At 36.9% G+C, this 23,567-nt stretch overlaps 1 long non-coding RNA gene across 1 annotated transcript in view; it reads right to left on the bottom strand.

The window, feature by feature from the left end:
• Positions 1-548: 548 nt before the first annotated feature.
• Positions 549-23,567, bottom strand: part of LOC129047724 (uncharacterized) — a 45,652-nt gene continuing 22,633 nt past the window's right edge. Inside the window, exon 4 of the long non-coding RNA XR_008509481.2 lies at positions 549-701. This is a non-coding gene — a long non-coding RNA (uncharacterized LOC129047724). The remainder of the gene's footprint in view (positions 702-23,567) is intronic.

Raw genomic sequence — 23,567 nt, forward strand, 5'->3', positions numbered from 1 at the left:
GATTGTGGTGATGATTACATGATTATAAGCATCTGTCAAGGCTCCCAAAACTGTATGACGATTAGGGTGAATTTTGTTGTATGTAAATTATACCTTGTAAAAGCTGATAAATGAAAACATTAAGTAATTTAGGTAAAATACATAAATTTTAGATAGAAATAAAGAATTCCTCTTATTAATGTAAACTAAAGAATTATAAAACAATTACTGTAGGCTAAAGGGATATACAGTCATGTGCCACATGATGACATTTGATCAACAATGAACCACATGTATGAAGACATTCCCATAACATTATAGTGGAGCTGAAAATTTTCTATTGCCTGGTGACATCATAGTCATTCTAAATGCATTACTGAACTGTTTGTGGTAATGTAGGTATAAGCAAATCTACTTCACTACCAGTCATATAAATGTATAACACATGTAAGTACATATAGTACATAATACTTGATAGTGATAATAAATGACTGTTACTGGTTTTTGTAACCAGTAAACACTATACTTTTAATCATTACAGTAAATATTATACTTTTAATCATTATTTTAGAGTGTACTCTTTCTATTTATTAAAAATAAGTTAATTGTAAAACAGCCTCAGGCTGGTCCTTCAGGATGTGCTCCAGAAGAAGGCATTGTTGTGACAGTAGATGACAGCTCCATGAGTGTTGTTGCCCTTGAAGACCTTCCAGTGGGACATGCTGTGGAGGTGGAAGACAGTGATATTGATTATGCTGGCCCCGTGTAGGCCTAGGGTAATACGTGCATTTGTGTCTTAGCTTTTAACAAAGGAGTTTAAAAAGTAAAAAAAAAAAGTGAAATATTAATTTTTTTAAATCAGGAAAAGCTTATAGAATTATGATATAAAGAAATAATATTTGTGTATAGCTATACAATTTATTTGTGTTTTAAGGTGAGTGTTATTAAGAGTCAAAAGGTTAAGAAATTAAAAAGTTTATAATGTTAAAAAGTTACAGCAAGTTAAAGTTTCATTATTGAGGAAAGAAAAATCTTTGTTGAGAAAAGAAAAATTGTTTTATAAGTTTAGTGTAGCCTAAGTGTCCAGAGTTTATAAAGTCTACAGTACTGTATAGTAATGTCCCAGGCCTTTGCACTCACTTACCACTCACTCACTGACTTACCCAGAGCAACTTCCAGTCCTGCAAGCTCCTTTCATGGTAACTGACTATACAGGTATACCATTTTTATTGTTTATACCATATTTTAACTGTACATTTTCTATGTTAGATACACCAATACTTACCATTGTGTTCCAATTACCTACAGCATACAGCACAGTAATATGTTGTGCAAGTTTGTAGCCTAGGAGTACTAGGCTATACCATATGTCCTAGGTGTGTAATAGGTTATACTATCTAGGTTTGTGCAAGTATATTCAATTATGTTCACACAATGATGAAATTGCCTATGGACTCATTTCTCAGAATGTATCCCTGTTGTTAAGCAATGCATGCCTAATAACTGTTTTTTTGTTTGTTTGTTTGTTTGTTTTGTATATTGACCACGAATCCTATCATCTACTTAAGTTCACTTATTAAGCTATCAGTTTCATTTTTGTAGATTGCTTAGAGTTTCCTGCATGAATAATCGTCATATACATGAATGGAGTCTTTTAATTTTCTTAGGGTTAATCAATTAAAAACTACATGAGATCTAACTAGGTTTTATAAAAGTCACTTTGAGGAATTAAAAGAAACAAAAATCATTATCTCAAAGTGAGCACAGTATCATAATTCTCAAGTTGTAATACCTTACAATTTAAATAAGCATTATAATTTATTCTGGAAAAAAACACCTTTAAAAATTTTTAATAAACAACAAACCCACAAAATATCCTTAATATTTTTTTCCCTGTCTTCTGTTTAAATTTTTGCTGTGTCATTTAAGATATGTATCTGGTCCAAAGTATATTTTCAGAATATTTTGGCTGCACTCGGAAATTACCTATGCAATCAAATAATTCATCTCCTTCTTTGATATTTTCAGCATTCCCTAATCTTGCCTAACATGGAAATGTTTCAACAGCAATGATATTATTGGGATTTATCAGTTTTCCTCTGAGATATTTAACAGGTCTATCAATACATCACATTTTAAAAGATGCAATGAACAATAACTTGGAAAATGTGCCTACACTTTAAAGGTTATTTGGAATTTCCAGTTGGATTACAGGCAATAGGAAGAGCTGACATATCTCCTACTTAAAAATCAAGATATCTCAAGGCTGGAAGATTGTGTTAATTAATTCTCATCTGAGGGCTTGAATCAAACCACAAACCTATCTACTATCAATTCAGCAATTAGTAAGGCATTCTTAATTTTTATAAATTTAAGTATTCAAGCTCTAATTTTTGGGAATAAATTGCAATAATTAAACCAATTTAGCTTGTGAAAAGAATCCACCCATTAACCCTAGTTTTATCTATAAGGAATTCCATAGGACATGGATCTTTTATAGACCTATCATGATATATAGCCATTAACATATTTATAAATAGTAGCTTTTACTTAATTACTAATTAGAAAAATATGTATTTTTGAACTTTGAAATATATAGTTAAAAACCATTTGCCATTATATAATGCCCTTGTCTTTTTTGATCTTTGTTGGTTTAAACTCTGTTTTGTCAGAAACTATGACTCCAACCCTTGCTTTTTTCTGTTTTCCATTTGCTTGATAGATTTTTCTGTAACACTTTGTCTTGAACGAATGTGTGTCATTGCATTTGAGATGGGTCTCTTGAAGACAGTATTCCCCAGTGGGTCTTGTTCTTTATCCAGCTTACCACTCTGTGTCATTTAATTGGGTCATTTAGCCCATTTACATTTAAAGTTAGCATTGGTATGTGTGGTTTGATTCTTTCATCATAATGTTAGCTGGTTATTTCACTGACTTGTTTATGTGATTGCTTTATAGTGTTTTTGTAGCGGCTGGTAAGGGTCTTCCCTTCCCATATTTAGTGCTTCCTTCAGGAGCTCTTATAAGGCAGGTTTTGTGGTAACAAATGCCCTCAACATTTGCTTGTCTGAAAAGGACCTTATTTCTCCTTCATTTATGAAGCTTAGTTTGGCCAGATATAAAATTCTGGGTTGGAATTTCTTTCCTTTAAGAATTTTGAACGTTGGCACCTAATTTCTTCTGACTTGTAGGGTTTCACCTTGAGAATTTTGCGTTAGTTCAATGGACTTCCCTTTGTATGTAACCTGGCCTTTCTCTCTAGCTGCCTTTAACAGTTTTTCTTTTATTTCGACCTTGGAGAATTCAATGATCATGTGTCTTGGGGATAATCTTGTGGAGTATCTTACTGGGGTTCTCTGTATTTCCTGCATTTGAATGGTGGCATCTGTAGCTAGGTTGGGGAAGTTCTCATGGATGATATCCTGAAATATGTTTTCCAAGTTAGTTCCATTCTTCCCATCTCTTTCAGGAACACCACTCAGTCATAGATTTGGTCTCTTTACATAATCCCATATTTCTCAGAGGTTTTGTTCATTCCTTTTGATTATTTTCTGTATTCTTATCTGCCTGTCTTATTTTAGAAAGCATGTTTTCAAGCTCTGAGATTATTTTCTCTGCTTGGTCTATTCTGCTATTAATACTTGTGATTGCATTATGAAATATTTGCAATGTGTTTTTCAGCTCTATCAACTTCGTTACATTCTTCTCTATACTGGCTATTTTTTCTTTCAGCTCTTGCAATGTTTTGTCATGATTTTTAGTTTCCTTGCATTGGGTTACAATGTACTCCTGTAGCTCAATGAACATCATACCTATCCATAACCTGAATTTGACTTCTTTTATTTCAACCATCTCAGCCTCAGCCTGGTTCCAAACCCTTGCTGGAGCAATGATGTTGTCATTTGGATGAAAGAAGGCACTCTGGCTTTTTGAGTTTTCAGCGTTCTTGCACTGAATCTTTTTTATCTTTCTGGGCTTATCTACCTTCAATCTTAGAGATTTTTGACCTTTGGATTTTTTTTTCTTTTATCCTATTTGATGACCCTCAAGGTTTGATTGTGATATAAGGTGAATTTAGCCAACTGGCTCCATTTATGGGTGATTTTAGGGGCCCAAAGTTCAGCTCCCAACTCCTGGACTGCATGCCCTAATTCTGGGGACTTGTTTTGGTCCCTGACATTGTTCTCTGGCTCCTCAAGGTTTGGAGTCCCCTGCACTGCAGGGACTGAGGTGTCACAACTGCAGCAGAGTGCTAGAGGATGCAAGGATCTGCCTCCCTGCAAGCCTTCACCACAGTGGTGGAGGCAAGGCAGTTGGGGGGCAGATGAGTGGGCCTGCTGGAGACTGTGCGCTGTCGCACTGAAGGTGGTATTGGCTATGGGCTAGATGCAGTCTGGTGCAGGTCTGGGTGCCTACTCTGTGTCCCACAAGCTGGAGGGGTCGTTCATGATGTGGGAGGATTCTTCGTTCTCTGTGCAGTATTAGCTCAAGGACAGGATGTTGGTGAGGGCAGGGTTTGCTGGCTCTGTGCTTTCCAAGGCTACATCTGAAATGATGGTCAGGGAGTGGGGTGAGGGGGCATTACTGAACTCCCTCATGCTGGTGGGGCAAGTAATGCAAAACCCACCTGTGCAGGTAGGGACCAGCAATTGCTGTGGGCTCAAGGGAAGCTGCAGTATGCAGAAAAGACTTTTGATAAAATTCAACATCCAATCATATTAAAAACTGTCAATAAACTGGGTATTGAAGGAACGATATCTCAAAATAATAAGAGCCATATATTACAAACCCACATTCAATATCATACTGAATGGGCAAAAGCTGAAAACATCCCTCCTTGAAAACCAGCACAAGACAAGAATATCTTCTCTCATCACTCCTAGTCAACATACTGTTGGAAGTCCTGGCCAGGGCAATCAGGCAAGAGAAAGAGAAAAAGAGCATCCATATAGGAAGAGAGGAAGTTGAACTATCCCTATTTGCAGATGACATAATTCTATATGTAGAAAAAACATAGTCTCAGCCCAAAAGTTTCTTAAGCTGATAAACAACTTCAGCAAAGTCTGAGGATACAATATCAATGTGCAAAAATCACCAGCGTTCCTATACACCAACAACAGTCAAGCTGACAGCCAAATCCGGAATGAAGTCCCATTCACAACTGCCACAAAAATAATAAAATACCTAGAAATACAGTTATACAAGGGAAGTGAATGACCTCTTTAATGAGAACTACAAACCACTACTCAAAGAAATCAGAGAGGACTTAAACAAATGGAAAAACTTTCCATGCTCATGGATAGGAAAAATCAATAAAATTAAAATGGTCATACTGTCCAAGAAATTTATAGATTGTATGTTATTCCTACTAAACTACCATTGAGATTCTTCACAGAACTAGAAAATGTATTTTAAAATTCATATGAAAACAAAAAAGCCCAAATAGCCGAGGCAATCCTAAGCAAAAAGAACAAAGCTGGAGATGTTATGCTACCTGACTTTAAGCTATACTACAGTGCTAAAGTAACCAAAACAGCATGATACTGGTACAAAAACAGATACATAGACCAATCAGAATAGAGAAACCAGAAATAAGACCACATACCTACAACTATCTGATCTTCAACAAACCTGACTAAAACAAGCAATAGGGAAATGATTTCCTATTTAATAAATGATTCTGGGATAACTGGGTAGCCATATGCAGATTGAAACTGGACCCCTTCTTTACACCATGTACAAAAATTAACTCAAGACAAATGAAAGACTTACATGTAGAACTCAAAACTCTGAAGACCCTGGAAGACAACCTAGGCAATACCATTCAGCACATAGGCATGGGCACAAAGATTTCATGAAGAAGACACTTAAAGCAGTTGCAACAGAAGCAAAAATTGACAAATGGGATCTAGGTAAACAAAGGAGATTATGCACAGCAAAAGAAAATATCAACAGAGTAAACAGACAACATATAGAACAGGAGAAAATTTTTCACAAACTATGCATCTGACAAAGGTCTATTATCCAACATCTATAAGAAACTTAAAGAACTTTACAAGAAAAAAACAAATCACCCCATTAAAAGTGGGCAAAGGACATGAACATACACTTCTCAAAAGACATACATGTGGCCAACAATAATATGAGAAAAAGCTCAACATCACTATCATTAGAGAAACACAAAACCACAATGAGATAACATTTCACACCAGTCAGAATAGCTATTATTGGCCGGGCACAGTTGCTCACACCTGTAATCCCAGTACTTGGGGGGCTGAGGCAGGTGGATCACTTGAGGTCAGGAGTTTGAGACCATTCTGGGCAACATGGTGAAATACCATCTCTAGTAAAAATACAAAAATTAGCCGGGTGTGGTGGCATGCACCTGTAATCCCAGCTACTCAGGAGGCTGAGACAGGATAATCACTTGTACTTGGGAGGTGGAGGTTGCAGTGAGCCAAGATCATCCCACTGCACTCCAGCCTTGGTGACAGAGTGAGATTCTGTCTCGGAAAAAAAAAAAAAAGCTATTATTAAAAAGCCAAAAAATAACAGATGCTGGTGAGGTTGTGGAGAAAAAAGACCGTATTTGCACTGTTGGTGGAAAATTAGCTCAGCTTTTGTGGAAGACAGTGTGGTGAATCCTCAATGAGCCGAAGACAGAAATACCATTCAATTCAGCAATGCCATTACTGAATATATACCCAAAGGAATATAAATTGTTCTATTATAAAGACACACACACAAGTATGTTCATTGCAGCACTGTTTACAATAGTAAAGATACGAAATCAACCCAAATGCTCATCAATGATAGACCGGATTTAAAAAAATGTGGTATATATACACAATGGAATACTATGCAGTCATAAAAAAGAACAAGATCATGTCCTCTGCAAGGACATCAATGAAGCTGGAGGTCATTATCCTTAGCAAACTAACACAGAAAACCAAATATTGTTCTCAAGTATAAGCAGGAGCTAAATGATGAGAACACATGGACACATAAGGTGAACAACGCACACTGGGGCCTATTGGATGGTGGAGGGTGGGAAGAGAAAGAGGATCAGGAAAAATAAGGAGTACTGGGCTTAATCCCTTTGTGGTGAAATAATCTGAACAACAAATCCCCATGACACAATTTTACCTATGTAACAAACCTGCACATGTATCCCTGAACTTAAAGTAACAGTTAAAAAAAGAAACATAGGGCCAAAAGCAATCTACAAATTCAATGCAATTCCCATCAAAATACCACCATCATCCTTCACAGAATTAGAAAAAAAAATTCTAAAATTCATATGGAACCAAAAAAGAGCCCATATAGCCAAACCAAGACTAAGCAAAAATAATAAATCTGGAAGTATCACTTTACATGATTTCAAATTGTACTATAAGGCAATAGTCACCAAAACAGCATGGTACTGGTGTAAAAATAGGCACATATATCAATAGAACAGAATAGAGAACGCAGAAATAAACCCAAATACTTACAGTCAACTGATCTTCGACAAAGCAAACAAAAACATAAAGTGGGGAAAGAACACCCTTTTCAACAAATGGTGCTGGGATAATTGGCTGGCCACATGTAGGAGAATGAAACTGGATTCTCATCTCTCACCTTTTACAAAAACTAGCACAAAATGGATTAAGGACTTTAAGACCTGAAACTATAAAAATTCTAGAAGATAACATTGAAAAAACCCTTATAACATTGGCTTAGGCAAGGATTTTATGACCAAGAACCCAAAAGCAAATTCAATAAAAACAAAGATAAATAGCTGGGAAATAATTTAACTAAAGAGCTTTTACATGGCAAAAGAAACAGCAGAGTGAACAGACAACCCACAGAGTGGGAGAAAATCTTCACAATCTATACATCTGACGAAGGACTAATACCCAGAATCTACAATGAACACAAACAAATCAGCAAGAAAAAAACCAACAATTTCATCAAAAACTGGGCTAAGGACATGAATAGATAATTCTCAAAAGAAGATATACAAATGGCCAACAAATGTATGAAAAAATGCTCAACATCACTAATGATCGTGGAAATACAAATCAAAACCACAATGCAATACCACTTTACTCCTGCAAGAATGCCCATAATAAAAAAATAAAAAATAGTAGAGTTTGGCATGGATGTGGTGAACAGGGAACACTTCTACACTGCTGGTGGGAATGTAAACTAGTACAAGCACTACGGATAACAGTGTGAAGATTCCTTAAAGAACTACAAGTATAACTATCATTTGATCCAGCAATCTCACTACTGGGTATCTAACCGGAGGAAAATAAGTCATTATATGAAAAAGATACTTGCACATGCATGTTTATAGCAGCACAATTCGTAATTGCAAAAATATGGAAGCAACACAAATGCCCGTCAATGAGTGGATAAAGAAATTGTGAGATATATATATATATATATATATATATATATATATATATACACGATGGAATACTACTCAGCCATAAAAAGGAATAAATTAATGACATTCACTGCTACGTGGATGTGATTGGAGACTATTATTCTAAGTGAAGTAACTCAGGAATGGGAAACCTAACATTGTATATTCTCACTCAAAAGTGTGAGCTAAGCTATGAAAATGCAAAGGCATAAGAAAAACACAATGGACTTTGAGGGGAAAGGGTGGGAAGGGGATGAGGGATAAAAGACTACAAATAAGGTGCAGTGTATACTGCTTGGGTGTTGGGAGCACCAAAATCTTACAAATCACCACTAAAGAACTTACTCTTGTGACCAAACACCACCTGTTCCCCAATAACCTACGTAAATTAAAAAGTATATATTTTTAAAGTTAAAAAGTATATATAAAGAAGGCAAACTTTGAAATAACCTGTCATTCTGATAAACAGTAATATCTGCTCAATATTTTAATAAATTTCAAATATTTGTTTCCAAATTTTTCCTGTATACGTATGTTTTCATGGGATATGAATTATACTATACGGTTTTATCTACGTCTTCCACAGAATGTTGTGATCATTTTCTCATGTCATTTAATATTATTGTAATGATTGCATACTTCAGGTGTCTCTGTGTGTGTGTGTTTGTGTGTGTGCACAGCATGCAAAATCTATTATTTTAACATTTTCTCTCTCTTATCTAATATTTAATTGGTTTAAATTTTTAATTATAAATCATCTGAATGATTATTTGGGTTATTTTTCTCTACTATTCTCCTTTAATCTAGACTTCTGCATGTGCTCTTACTCTCATTTTCTTGTCCTTTCTCTCTCATGTTAGTACTTAGAGTATTACTGGTTATATAGTAAGTAAATAAAATAACGTATGACCTATCATTAAATACTTATTCAGCCTATCTTATTTTATTCAACTCAGTCCTTTCATATGTTCTGTATTTTGAACAGACTTTAGGTATCTTTCTGCTTGATTTAGTCAAGCAACCAACCTATCTTATGCCTTATGTCCTAAAATCTCACTTTATTTCAGTACATCTTGACAATGTTCAACTTTGTCCCTAAAGATGGAAGCCACTCAACCAAAGGTTGGCACTGTCATAAGATTACATTGCCCAGTCCACGGAACAAAAATATGTGTGTCTATGAGGTGCATTAAAGAACAGCAAACTGGCTATATGACTACTTTTTAAACACACTACTGCTGCCCTCACTTCAGAATGATGACTTGGCCATTCTGACCAATGCTCTTTATGACACGTCACCAAGGAAGCAAAACGTATGGAGACAAATCTAACAAAAACCCTTTAAAATAATCAGAAAAGAAAAAACATACAGAAAGAGAAAGAACAACCCAGAAACTACCACCACAGATGATTTAAGCCCATAAGAGGAAAGGAGAGAAGAGAATAAGACTGGTCAATGCTGACAAAGCAGTAAAATCACAGCCTTCTGTCCATTTTTTTTTTCCATTTTCCACAAAACGATGACTTTAAAATGTTATTATTCTCATCCAAAGACACTCATTCATTTGCCACCCTTCCCCCTTTGTCTTCATTTCCAAAGACTCTTTCTTCCTTACTCATCTTTTGTAAAAAAACACTCAAAATAATTCCAGTCCCAAATGTTGAATCATCCCCACGATTCAAGTCTTCCTGGATAAAGTCCCAGATACAGTGGAGCAGAGAAAGTTGTCTCTTTAATCCAGTTCCTAATTTGTGACATACCCTGCCTCTAAGCATGAAAAAAAATGATGGTTTTAGGACACCAAGTTTTGGAGTGATTTGTTATGGAGCAATAGATAACTCATAACATTTTCTTGTCGGTATCCCTGTATTAACTGTGAGTTCTGTGTTTCCTTTACAGTTGGCATCATACTATAGATAACAAGAACTGGGATGATGATGATGATGATGATGATGATGATGATGATGGTGATAACGGAAGCAGAAATATGTTTGCCTTTCATTAAACGCTTCTTGAGTTCCAGAGACTTTGCTAACGGATTCTCATGTACTATTTCATTTAAACTTAATAACAAATATTTAAGGTATGTCTTATAATCCGTATTTTATATCTTAGGAAACTGAGGCTTAGAGATGTTGTATTATTTGCCACGTTTGCTAATGTAAACCATACAGCCCTTTTCATCATAGATCTTTTCATCATAGATCTTTCATTCTAGACAAAAATGTATATGCAATATCTAGAACAAAAATTAATATATAATTTCTGATTATGGCAAGTGCTATTAAAAAACTATCGAGATAATGTGATAGAAAGCAACAAGGGCAGAAGAAAGTGTGGAATTTACAGGGAAAGTTCGGTAATAAGCAGTCCTTAGAAAGTGATACTTGAACTGAGAGCTAACAGAAAAAAAAGATTCAGCCATGTGAAGGGCCAAGGGAAAAATGAGTTAGTACAAAGTCACTGAAGCAGCAAAGAGCTTAGCCCATCTGGATACAGAAATCAGGCTTTGGGATTAGAGCTTAGTTACCTGGGGGAAGGATGATACTAAATGCTGTGGGTATGGTTGGCAGGAAAATCTAAGATATGGTAAATCTTGTATTGAGAATTTTGGATTTATTTCTAATTGAATTGATAAGACTTTGAATGTTTATACAGGAGGGCACTGCAAAACAAGATTTTTATTTTTAATTGATCCTTGGCTGCTATCATTAAAAGAATGCAGGTTTATGTTCTAAACATGTACAAAGCTTATTCTCTTATCTGGAATTATTCATTTTTCTCCTGGCATTTATCATTCATCACAATGCAAGCAATTTCCAACAATTACTTCTGCTGGGTGTAGCCCACACATAACTTTCCAATATCAAAGAAATACTTTCAAACTATTTTATGATCCTACTCTGCTTTTCTGACACACCGTTAGGTAATACTGCCTTCACAGAGAACAGAGAACAGTACATACTGCCTTCACAGAGAACAGTACATACACTAGACATAGATCTCCTTTCATTTTAGGAAATGCCATTCTAGTCACACTCTGTCATCCATTCACTCTAGAGATATTTATTGACAATCTAATATGTGCCAGGCCTTCTACTAGGTAAACAGGAGAGAATAAAGGGACATGGATCCTATTTCATGAAATTTACAGTCTGCTGAAAAAAAAAAGAAAGCATGTAAAACCACATACACATGCACACACTCACACACACACACAGAGAGAATGTTAAATTTGAGAAAAAGAACAAAGTATATTGTGAGAATAACAAGAGGAAACATATTTTGCTGGTAGGATAGTGTAAAAAATGCATCTTTGGGAAATTATATCTCAGTTGAAGGCTACGCAGATACAAGGCATGAGGAAATAGCATTCTTGTTAAAGGGAACAGCATATAACAGATCCCGAAGCATTTGAGGAACTCAAAGACAGCTCATTGTTTTAGCACGTAACAAACAAGGTGGTACACCACGACATTGAAGAGGAAACAGAGCCAGATCACGTTGCACTTTGTAGATAATGTTTAGGATTTGTAAAGTTTTTGTTTTAAAAACATTTTATTTTAAGTGCAATGATATTCTCATGGAAATTGTAAGATGTTGGGGATTTTAAGAAAGGAACTGAAATTCCCCAACTTTAGCACAAACCATCCTCACTTTGTGGGTATAAACTGGTTATAGTGAGATCTGCTTCCCTGGTAGCTACATACAGATTTACATTAAATGTGCAATCTGTGTAGTGAAATCTTCAAATTAACACCAAACTTTAATAACAGAAGAAAAGGAAACATATTCTTGGGGAAAAGAGAGGAAAATTGGCAAGTAAACTGACAAGAAACCTTATTTTTATCTCTGTTTTCTCTGATAGTTTTTTAGTTGTAAAATAATAAATAGTTAATATGAATAGCTACCATTAGTAAGTCCTTAATGTATCTATCCCCTTTTGTCTGATCTACAACTGTATAAGAAATATAATATCAGCACAATTTCATGGAAGAGGGCATTAAAGATTATCCAAGATATCAAAGATACAAATGATGGTGCCAGGAGACAATGCTTCCTTTAGAGCTTTCAAATTTCCAGGCCAATTCATGAACAAATACTTTCATTTTTACTATTTCTAACTCTGGAATAATTTAGAACTTCCACCGAATTTCTTTGTAACCTTAAAGCTTAACTTTTTTTGAGCTTACAAGACTTCCTATTTTCTTTTCTCGGGGAGTTAAAGAGTTTGAGGCTGTTCATCTCAGCGTTTTTCCTATTTTTGCAATTTTCCGGATCAAGGTATCATGGAAACAGAACCTCAGTGTTATATTATTTGGCAGCCTCTGGAGTGAACATACAAGGGCATCATTAACGCAGTCCATTGAGGAGTAAAGATGAGTCTCTGGTGTCCCAAGCCACTAAGGATCACTATTCTCTTCATTTAAACTCAGTTCTTTCTCTCACGTCGACTTCATATACAGCTCTCCTCAGCAAATTGCAGGGTCACCATGATTTCCTGATTCACCCTTAATATACAGCCTATCACTAAATATATTAACAGGGCCACTGACTAAACAAGGAAAGGATGTCACTGACCAGGCCCTGTGAATTTTTTTCTTGAACTAAAGCCACATATATTTCCCTTTGCAACTTAGAGTTGTCTAGATGGAGAATTCTGAGTATCAACTCTAGTCCTCCCCAGCCACTCAAAACTCACACAAAGTCATTGGTTGTTATTCACATATTTCCTCAGTAAGTCTTGAATTTAAGGACAAACAGGCTCACATGTCTTAACCTCAATAGCTTCATGATTCTAAAGCAGTTATCCACTTTGAAAGTGTTACTTAGATAAGTGTCACATCTCTAAATGCTCACACAATAAAAATGTAAGATTCAGTAAGTAATGGTGCCACATTTTCTGCATGGAAAAATGGTGATATTCAAAGCAGCTCTGGGGAGGCATGGAGGCCACCCACAGATGAACATAGATCAGAAACATCAAGAATTCCAAATATCGACCCAGATACCCTCTTCTTCCTGCTCTCACTCTACTCATGGACGGGTTTTCCTGAGTGAGCACTGATAACAACTTCACAAACCAGAAGTTACTTTGAACATGAAATCACGCAAAAAATCTCCACACTAACATCAGTACAAATATAAAATAAATAAATGAGGTAGAGGACAAGATCGAATTAATCCTCTAGAGTCCTTAGAATAAATCCCCACTACAGTTGTTCCCATAACAGCTTCCCAGATCCCTTGTTTCCTAAATGTTCTGCTACTGCCACAAAGCCTTTGGAAAAACACTCTAGAGAGGAAATCTCAGCTCTGTTGCCATTATTCTTCCTTTAAATTCCCATTAATATTTTTATCTGACTGACAGTTTCTAAGTAGTCTCCACAGTGTCTTACTACTACTTGATTACTTGCATTCTGTCTCAGAAAACATGCAAATACCCCACAGGGTAAGGTTCTTAATATTTCATAGCCCCTATGAGACTTTGAACTTAACTTTTCATAGAGGTATCCATTATACAGGGAAAATCCATTGTCAGAGAAGAAATAAGTCCATCTTGAGAATATTCTGTAGACTTTCACCAGAGCCTCTCATTTTCTCCTTCCTGAAGCAAAATAACAATAATAAAAATAGGAGCTACCAGCCAGGCGCGGTAATCCTAGGCTAGTGCTAGCACTAGCCTAGGATTACCGCCAGGCGCGGTAATCCTAGCACCTAGCCAAGGTGGATGGACTGCCTGATCTCAGGAGTTGGAGACCAACGTGGGCAACACGGTGAAACCCTGCCTCTACTAAAATACAAAAAATTAGCTGGACGTGGTGGCGTGCGTCTGTAGTCCCAGCTACTCGGGAGGCTGAGGCAGGAGATTGCTACAACCCAGGAGGTGGAGGTTGCAGTGAGCTGAGATCACGCCACTGCACTCCAGCCTGGGTGACGGAGTGAGACTCCGTCTCAATAATAATAATGATAATAATAAAATAGAAGCTATCTTTTCTGCAGCGGTGGCCACCTCTCCTCAGAGTTCAAATAGCATCAGGCTAAGCTTCTTCCTCTGCCTTGGCCTCAAATACTGGGCTGGCCTGGAAATTCCTAGTCCCCAAATGAACCAGATATCTTCATAAGTAGTCAGGTGTGTTATATTAGCAGCAAAATTAAACTTTTCATCTCTCTTCTCTTCATCCAGAAACAGAAGTTGCAGGGATTAGATTTAGACAATTGTTTATTCCAGATTTCCTCTCTGTAACACCTGCTTTCTTTCAGAGCATGGGTCAGCAAGCTGTGGTCTGCAGGCCAAATACAACCATTCCTATTTTATAAATAAAATTTGATTGGAACTATACCACTCCCATTGATATACATGCAGTCTGTGGATTTTTCTCAATACAAGAACAGAGTTTAATAGTTGTGACCATATGATACGTAAATCTAAAATCGTTACTGTCCAATTCTTTAGGAAAAAAAGTGTCCTGATCCCTACACTAGAGGATTTTTGAATCATTTAAAATCTTTTTCCTCTTTGCATTGACTCCCTAGCAATCTGGTACTCTTCACTGCTCAGGCTAATGAAGCTTTCTCTACTCAACAAATTCCTCCAGAGTTCTAGCCAACTTTGTGTTTTTTGACTTCTGGAATCCAACCAGTCAGCATGAACAGGGACTTCTCATGTTCTAAGAAGATAATCTTATTAAAGAAATCCCAAATAATAGCCTCAATCAATCTAAGATGTAATCCCTAAATCCCTTACACCTCTGATGTCCTCGTATTCCATAAGTGGTTGCCTGAAAAGCAGGTTAATTGAGATACAATTCATGTTTCAAAAAATTCACCCATTTAAAGTGTACAATTCAATGGTGTTTAGCATACTCAGGGATTTGTGCCACCATCACTGCAATCTAATTTTAGAAAACGTTCATCACCCCAAAAAGAAACTCTGCACTCTTTAGCAGTTTGTCTCAAGTAGCCTACAGTACCCTAAGCCATAGGCAAACATTAATCTTTTTTCTGTCTCTCTATTTTGCCCATTCTGGACATTTTATATATATGCATTCATATACAATAGGTGGTCTTTTGGACTAGCTTCCTTAGCATAATATTTACAAAGTTTATCCATGTTGTTGCATGTATCAGTATTGCATTTCTTTCTATGTATGGCTGAGTAACATTCCATTGCTAGAGATACACTACATATTTTTCACCCATTCATGTGTTGGTAAATATTTAGGTTGTTTCACTTTTTAGATTATTATGAATAATGTGGCTATGAACATTTGTGTATAAACTTTTATGTGGACATACATTTTCATTTCTCTTGGGTGTATACTGAGAAGAGAAATTGCCAGGTCTTATGGTAACCATATATTTAACGTTTTATGGAGCTGCCAAACTGTTTTTCAAAGTTGCTGCATTCCCACCAACAATGTAGGAAGGTTCTATATTTTTTCCATCCTTACCAACATCTGTTATACTATTGCTTAAATCTTTCTTTTATTATAGCCATCCTTGTGGGTATAAAGTAACATCTCATTGTGGGTTTGACTTGCATTTCCTTAGTGACTGATGGTTCTGAGCATCTTTTCCTCAATACCATTGGCAAAATGCTTATTGGCCATTTTAATTTTGTATTTGGAGAACTATCTACTGAAATTCTTTGACTATTTCTTATTTGGGTTATTTCCTCTTTTACGACGTTGTGAGAGTTCTTTATATGTTATGGGTGTAAGTTCATGATCAGATACATATTTGCAAACGAGGTTTAATTGGCTCACAGTTCTGCAGGCTGTACAGGGAGCATGATGCTGGTATCTGCTCTGCTTCTAGTGAGACTCCAAGGAGCTTTTTTACACACAGTGTAAGGTGAAGTGGGAGCTGGCATCTCATACGGCAGAGAGCAAGCAAGAAACAGAGTTGGGGCAGGGAAGATGCCACCCACTTGTTAACATAGCCATATCTCATAAGCACTCACTGTCTTGAGGTCAGCATCAAGGTATGAGGGATTCACCCCCATGACCCAAATACCACCCACCAGGTCCTACCTTCAACATTGGGAATTACAATTCATCATGAGATTTGGCAGGGACATATATTCAAACTATATCAAGTGAGTTGTGTTTTTTACTTTCTTGACAGTATGTTTTAAGCTGCAAAAGTTGCTTTAATTTCAGTAATGCCCAATTTATCTTTTCCTTGGTTGTTTGGGTTTTAGGTGCCATATCTAAAGAACTATTCCCTAACCTATGGTCATGAAGATTCACTTCTAAATTCTTTTCTAAAATGTTTAAGTTTAAACTCTTATATTTAGGTCTTTCATCCATTTTGAAGCAATTTTTGCATATTGTATGAGGCAGGCTTTTAATTTCAGTCTTCTGTATGTAGATATCCATATGCGGCAGCATCATCTATTGAAAAGCCTGTTTCTTCCCAATTGAAAAATCTTGGCACCCTTCTCCAAAATGAGTTGGCCTTAAATGTGAGGATTTATTTCCGGACACATAATTCTATTCCATTGATTTATAATATGTCTGAGATGTGAGTTCTCCAAATTTTTTTTTCAAAATTGTTTTGGTTATTCGGCATCCCTTGCATTTCTATGAAAATTTAAAAATTTTTAAATCAGCTTGTCAATTTCTGCAAAAGATCCAGTTTTAATTTGATAGGAGTTGCTTAACATTATGTTTTATATGCTCTCTTTGAAACTTAAGATAACTTGCTGACATAATACATATGTCGTACTGGATAACTGACGGGGTCAGCTACACTAAGCAGAAAATATAAATTTTGCAAAGACTGTCTGGGAAGGGAAATGTTGAGACCTCTGAGTACCACAGAAAGATTCTTGCTACCTAGACTGCTAGGAGACTGCTCTAAAATCACTCCATTAGCCTAAGAAAATCTTATTTCAACTTAACCAATTTATCATGAGACATTCCTTTTCTCTCTAGCATCTCACCCTGTCACTTTACTACCACATTGCAGTACAAATAATAGCATTAGCTGCTGCATACAGTGCCAGTCATTGCTTAAAATATATTATTTGTGCAACATATTTAATGCTTACAATTATATTATTGGGTAAGCTATGTAAGTTTTGCTATATCAATAAAGATATAAAAGGTCAGAGGATAACAGCTTTTATTTAGGTAGAAAGTATTAGAAATGGAATTTGGACTCAAACTCAGCTACCTCTTAAAGTTAAGCTCTTAATCAATTTCCTCCCACAAAGTAGCCAGTTAATAAATGTCTTTAGAATAAATAATCAATCAAGACTAAATCAGGTTTCTGTAGTACCAATCATTTGTGCTGCCTTTCTAAGCTTTCAGAGTGACTGTGACACAGAAAATATAAATCCACAAATTGAATGCAGTTAGAGACCTGAAAGGCCTACATATCATTTACAAGAGCACCTAGAAGTATTTATCACAGTAAAATTATGTAATGTATTGGATGTGTTTCAAAATAATCTATGGAGACTAATATTGGAGAAGGGTGATAATGAATCAAGGTATGTTGAAAAGCATTGCAGATAGTAATTGATACAATAGGTTCATTATATTATTTTATCAGCTTTTGAAGATCATGATAATGTTCACAGGAAAAGTTATTTTTTATTAAAATGTCCATCCCACCCAAGGCTATTTATAGATTCAGTGCAATTCCTATCAAAACTCCAATGTCAGATTTCACAGAAATAGAAAAACAATCCTAAAATTCAAATGGACCCAGATAAGCTGCAGTTTTACAAGCTTTTATTTCAAATGCTCTTGGCTAAGTAAGGTTGCTTACAAAATTAGTAACCCTGAGGAAAAATAAAATAAAATAATACATAAATCAAAGTAAATACATGAATAAAACCAACAATAACACAAAATTATTTATGTGAAATATATTTAAAAGTGATGATCCCAACATCCTAGGTCACTTTAAAGATTCTAGTTTTTTCTCTTCTCCTTGTAAAGGTCATAGCTGCCACTGGGTCACATGGCAGTGCAAACCTGCCTCAGCCGTGTTCTAGGCCCAGAATCATTTCCCTCTGCTGTGGTTATGAGCTGCTTATCAACCTCTGTGTGATAAAAATCATTTTATTGATGAGTCTGAACTTGATAGAGTTCAAGCTTTAATTTTCTCCCACTGTTTCCATCAACCACGCTCTGTGAAACCCTCCTTTACTTTCTTTTAACTACCGAAATGGCCATGAGAATGTTTCTCATAGACTTTCAGCTGCAGAGGACATAATAGACCAAGAGCCTCAGGTGCTGTCATTTGAAATCCATTAGCTTTATTCTGAAGCCAGGCTTTCCACAGGCTGCTCTCACCCAATGATGCAGTGCAGGAGGAATACTAAAGCAAGTCCATTCCTGGAAGACATGGAACTCATCTGATTGGCAACTTTGGCTCAAGGACTCTCCAAGCCCCATGCTGAACCTTCCCTAGACTTCATAACTGATTATGATATTTCCACCTAGCCTTCCTCTCCTGCCTCCTTCACTAGCAGTACCACATTGTCATATGGTGCCTTTGTCTCCCAGCTTTGCCAGGCTTCCGCCCCAGTTTCTCTCACAGGTGCTTCCCATAATAAAATTCTACTTTGTTTTATTTTTTGAAACAGAGTCTCCCTCTATTGCCCAGGCTGGAGTGCAGTGGTGCAATCATGTCTCACTGCATCCTTGACCTCCCAGGCTCCAGCGATCCTCCCACCTCAGCCTCTCAAGTAGCTGGCACTACAGGTTCATTTCATGCCACCACACCTAGCTAATTTTTGTATTTTTGGTAGAGACAGGGTTCTGCCATGTTGCCCAGGCTGGCCTCAAACTCCTGGCCTCAAGTGATCTGCCTACCTCGGCCTCCCAAAGTGCTGGGATCACAGGCATGAGCAACTGTGCCTGGCCACAATTCTTGCTTGTTTAATCACCTTGGCAACTGATTCTTGGAGGACTGCTACTAACACAGCTACATATTGGACACATTCTGTAACTTCCAGTCACTTTTAAGTACAAACTCTTTTAGACTTATTTAGATCTTTTGTCTTGTGTGATATTTAATGTTTATCTCTTTCACCTCAGACTTCTGAGAAAGAGGCTTGAGTAGAGAAGGGGTTGTAGCTCTTTAGTTGTCAGGCTGCTTTTAGAGCCCCTTTCTGCTGTACCCTTTCATTAAATATTGACTTTAGCTCAAAGGTCTCTGTTGCAAGTGTAGATTAGGTTCATGTGAGCTCCTCGAGGGACTTCACCTAATGCAAAGTTCTTTCAAAAGGAAGATCTCATTCTAGTTTAATTTCTTTCCACTCTTTGCCACAGCTCCCGCCTCTGTTGATGGAACTGTTACCAGATAGGCGTCCCAGTCCAGACCCCAAGAGACAGTTCTTGGATCTTGTGCAAGAAAGAATTCAAGGCGAATCCACAGAATAAAGTGAAAACACGTTTACTAAGAAAGTAAAGAAATGAATGAATGGCTGCTCCATAGACAGAGAAGGGCATTCCCAAAAGCAGGAGGAGAAATGAATGCACATTAGGTACAATGCTTGTTTATATATAAGATAACAGAGCAAAAAATCATGGGGGAGATGTGCTCCACTACAAGGGTTTGTGACAAAGGATTGTTAATCTTTGCGTAACCACTGCCTTCTGTAAGAATCTATATGATTATCTTTAAAATGAAACATTCTTAAACTAAGAATGCATTTGTTCTTAAGATATCAGGACATCAGGACATTTCCTGGGTGTGAAATTGGCTGGGTCTGTTAAGTCCCGGGTCTGTTCAGCAAACATTATTAACTTGCTTCCTTAACTGTAAATATCCTGTGACTAAGAATGCCTAAACTCTTGGGAATGCATATACCAGTAAGTCTCACTCGCATTTTACCAAGGCCCTGATCGAGATAGAGTCGCTCTGGTTCAAATGTCTCTGACAGAACTGTTATCTCAAGAAGCAGTCTTCCTGGGTGAGGAGGCTGCAGACCAGCTCAAGGTCACCTTCTTCCAAGATCCAATGGACCCACAAAACCGCGCATGTTTTTGCATCACCAGGGGATGTGAGGCTGACTGCTATAGGGCTGTCCCAAAAGGCATATGTGTCAGTCAGATCAGCAAATCACTTCGTAAGAACATTTCCAAAGAGAAATTAAATGTCAGTCTCCCTTTCTTTCAGACATTCTTCATCTCTTAAACCATTTTCTCAGAACCACATTCACTCAGCTTGTGGGTGGGAAACAGGCTCTTCCTCTTCCACAGCAGGAAAGGGTATCACAAGCCACTCACTCCCTTCTTGACTCTTCCAGAGGACTTCAAACGGGTTCTCTGGAAAATCTGATGACTGCTTAGTGATCTCACGTAAGCAGGGTAAAGGACATAAAATCCGACAGTTTGAGTGGAAGAGCTAATCTGACCCAGACTAAGTCCTGAGAAGATGACTGTTCCCAATTACTTTAGGCTTTCTTTAGAACATGGGGATTGTTTGAGACTTCTTTGACATCAGTTTAAGTTCGCATATTTAAATTGAAAAAATTCATGAAATATTCTGTGGCACTAATTTGCTCCCCTACAAAGCTCAGATTCAACCCTCTTTCATAGTGCACCCCCTTGTAATACCACTGACATTTAACACCATATCTCTGGCCTTTGATTCTAGCTTGATGCAGTTCACAGGGGTTCTCTTTAATAATATGGCTTCTGGATCTGCCACTCCTCTGGTCTAACCCAGGAAATGGATGCAGAAGACTTGGAAGTTTGCTGGCATGAACATACTTCCTTCATTAGTATTTGAATGACACTTGAGTGATTATTAGTTCATCATCCCCTATCCATTTTATTTGTCTTGTATTTCATCAAAATTTGACAGCAGAATTGTTTTCAGATCCAGACATATTTGCCTTACAGCACCCATGCAGTATTTTAAAATACCAGTTCCACTACCATAACAAATGATTTTTCTGTCCCAGGTTGTTCTGAGTGCCCGAGTTACTGCTTCAAGATTATTTTTTTAAGGAAAAAATGTTTGTTGGGTTGCATGATTCTAACACTAAATGGGACTCTCCCCTTTCTTACATGCTATTTCTCAGTCATCAGTGTGTCCTGAAAGATTGTTGTGTCTTCTATACATGGAACGTTTATTGCAAGCAGTCCAACTCTCACAGAAACAGATGAAGCAACAGGCTTAGCCGCATCTCACTGCTTATCAAGACCTGCTGTCTATGTCTATAAAGAATACTGATTGCTATTATACTCCATCTGGTCTCAAATATATTTCCCCTATTTCTATTCTTCCCAAAATTAGTAATTATTTACCTTTTCATGACCATTTAGAAATACTATAATTCAAGAATCTAAAAATTCACTTTTATTCTATCAGACCTGAACTCCTAACCTGTATATAAAATGACAATGTAGGGATGTTGGAAGTCTTGAAGAGGAAATGAAGAGACAGGCTTTCTACTAAAGACCATAATTTGTGCCCCTTATCATTCATTGAGCTCCTGTCATCCTTCCCAATATATGAAATTTTCTTCCAATCGAACCTACAAGTGAGTACCCCACTTAATTTAACTTCGATAGGAAACCAGTGAAGTGAAATTTCCACAAGCAGAAAGAGAGCAATATTCACAACACAAAATGAAAGAGAAAGAGATTTTGTAGTTATGGATGCAATACTTCATTCCACTAGTTTTATGAACATTTTAGGATAGAAACTTTTGTTCCTTAGTTGAAAAATTATATCTCTATAGACATTTTAGAATAAATTTTAGTTACCAGATTTAGTCCTAGACTGATAGTTTTCTTCCTTTCGTTTGTTTGTTTGTTTGTTTGATTGTGATGGAGTTTTGCCTTGTTGCCCAGGCTGGAGTGCTATGGCACGATCTTGGCTCACTGCAACCTCCGCCTCCCAGGTTCAAGCGATTCTCCTGCCTCAGCCTCCCGAGTAGCTGGGGTTACAGGCACTGGCCACCATGCCCAGCTAAGTTTGTATTTTTAGTAGAGACAAGGTTTCTCCATGTTCGTCAGGCTGGTCTCAAAATCCCGATCTCAGGTGAGCCGCCCACCTCGACCTCCCAAAATGCTAGGATTTCAGGCGTAAGCAAACACACCAGCCAGTTGTCTTCCTTTCTAATGCAATCTTGAGTCTTGCTCATGGTACATTGTAATATGGAATCTAATTTGTGACTGAATTCTAGTCACAGAGAGAAGTTTTGGCACAGGCTTTCATCTCTATTCATTCTAGGAGATGTCTTGCAAGACCATATTGGCTGCCTCACCTATTTGCTCCTGAGACACAGCTCATTCCATGTCAGCCTTTTCCCTTTTAGAAACACTCTGGAATAGTGTTTAGTGGAGCCGGAATATTCTTCAGTCAACAACACGTTTATTTCTTGCCATAGGCATTCTGGAGTCTTCATTGAATTTTCCTTAACTTGTTGCCTTGCATAGCTTAATTTCTATCGTTGAAAAAATACAAAATTGTAATGGACCCAAAAATTTATCTTAAACATAACCAAAGGGAAATTATCAGATAAAAATAAAGACAGTAGGAAAGGGAGGGAGAGTTAGGGAATGATAAAGGTCACATAGAAACACCAACAGACAGTGACACTGACAAAGAGAAGCTGCAGGGCCAGAGAGGTAAAGGATTAGTCCTTGATGCAAGAAGAAAAACATCCTCCTTTGATGCTTCAGTGATCAGTGGGTGATGCATCACAGTGCGTCCGGCCCAGAAGGAGTCTCATCGTGACTGTTCACCTGTGACTTTTCTTCTTGAGTTTCATCATTCTTCCTGTCAATAACTACATCTCTGTGTGTGTATTGCAGAAGGGGAGAAGGAGTGTCAGCTTAGTATTTCAAGAATAAACCACTTCCTATATATTTTTCCACAGGTTTCAAATATACTGACAAGAATTTCCACTTGCCTAATTAGTTCAACTTCAACATAATATTTATTGTATCTTCTCTAACATATTATTTTAGGATGCATGTATACTAAATATGGTACAGTTTTATTTTCTTAATATTTTATCTCTGTAATCTTCCCAGGGTCTATATTTCTTTAGGAAGCATAATAAAAAATGACTATAGTTACATTTACTGAGTCCGTGCCCACTGCCAGGCACTCCAAGTAGTTTACAAGCATTGTTTTGTCCAATCCACAATGTAACTTTATGAAGGAAACAATATTTATTCCATTTTATAA

Source organism: Pongo abelii, chromosome 13 (assembly GCF_028885655.2).
Source record: "Pongo abelii isolate AG06213 chromosome 13, NHGRI_mPonAbe1-v2.0_pri, whole genome shotgun sequence".
Classification (NCBI taxonomy): Eukaryota; Metazoa; Chordata; class Mammalia; order Primates; family Hominidae; genus Pongo; species Pongo abelii.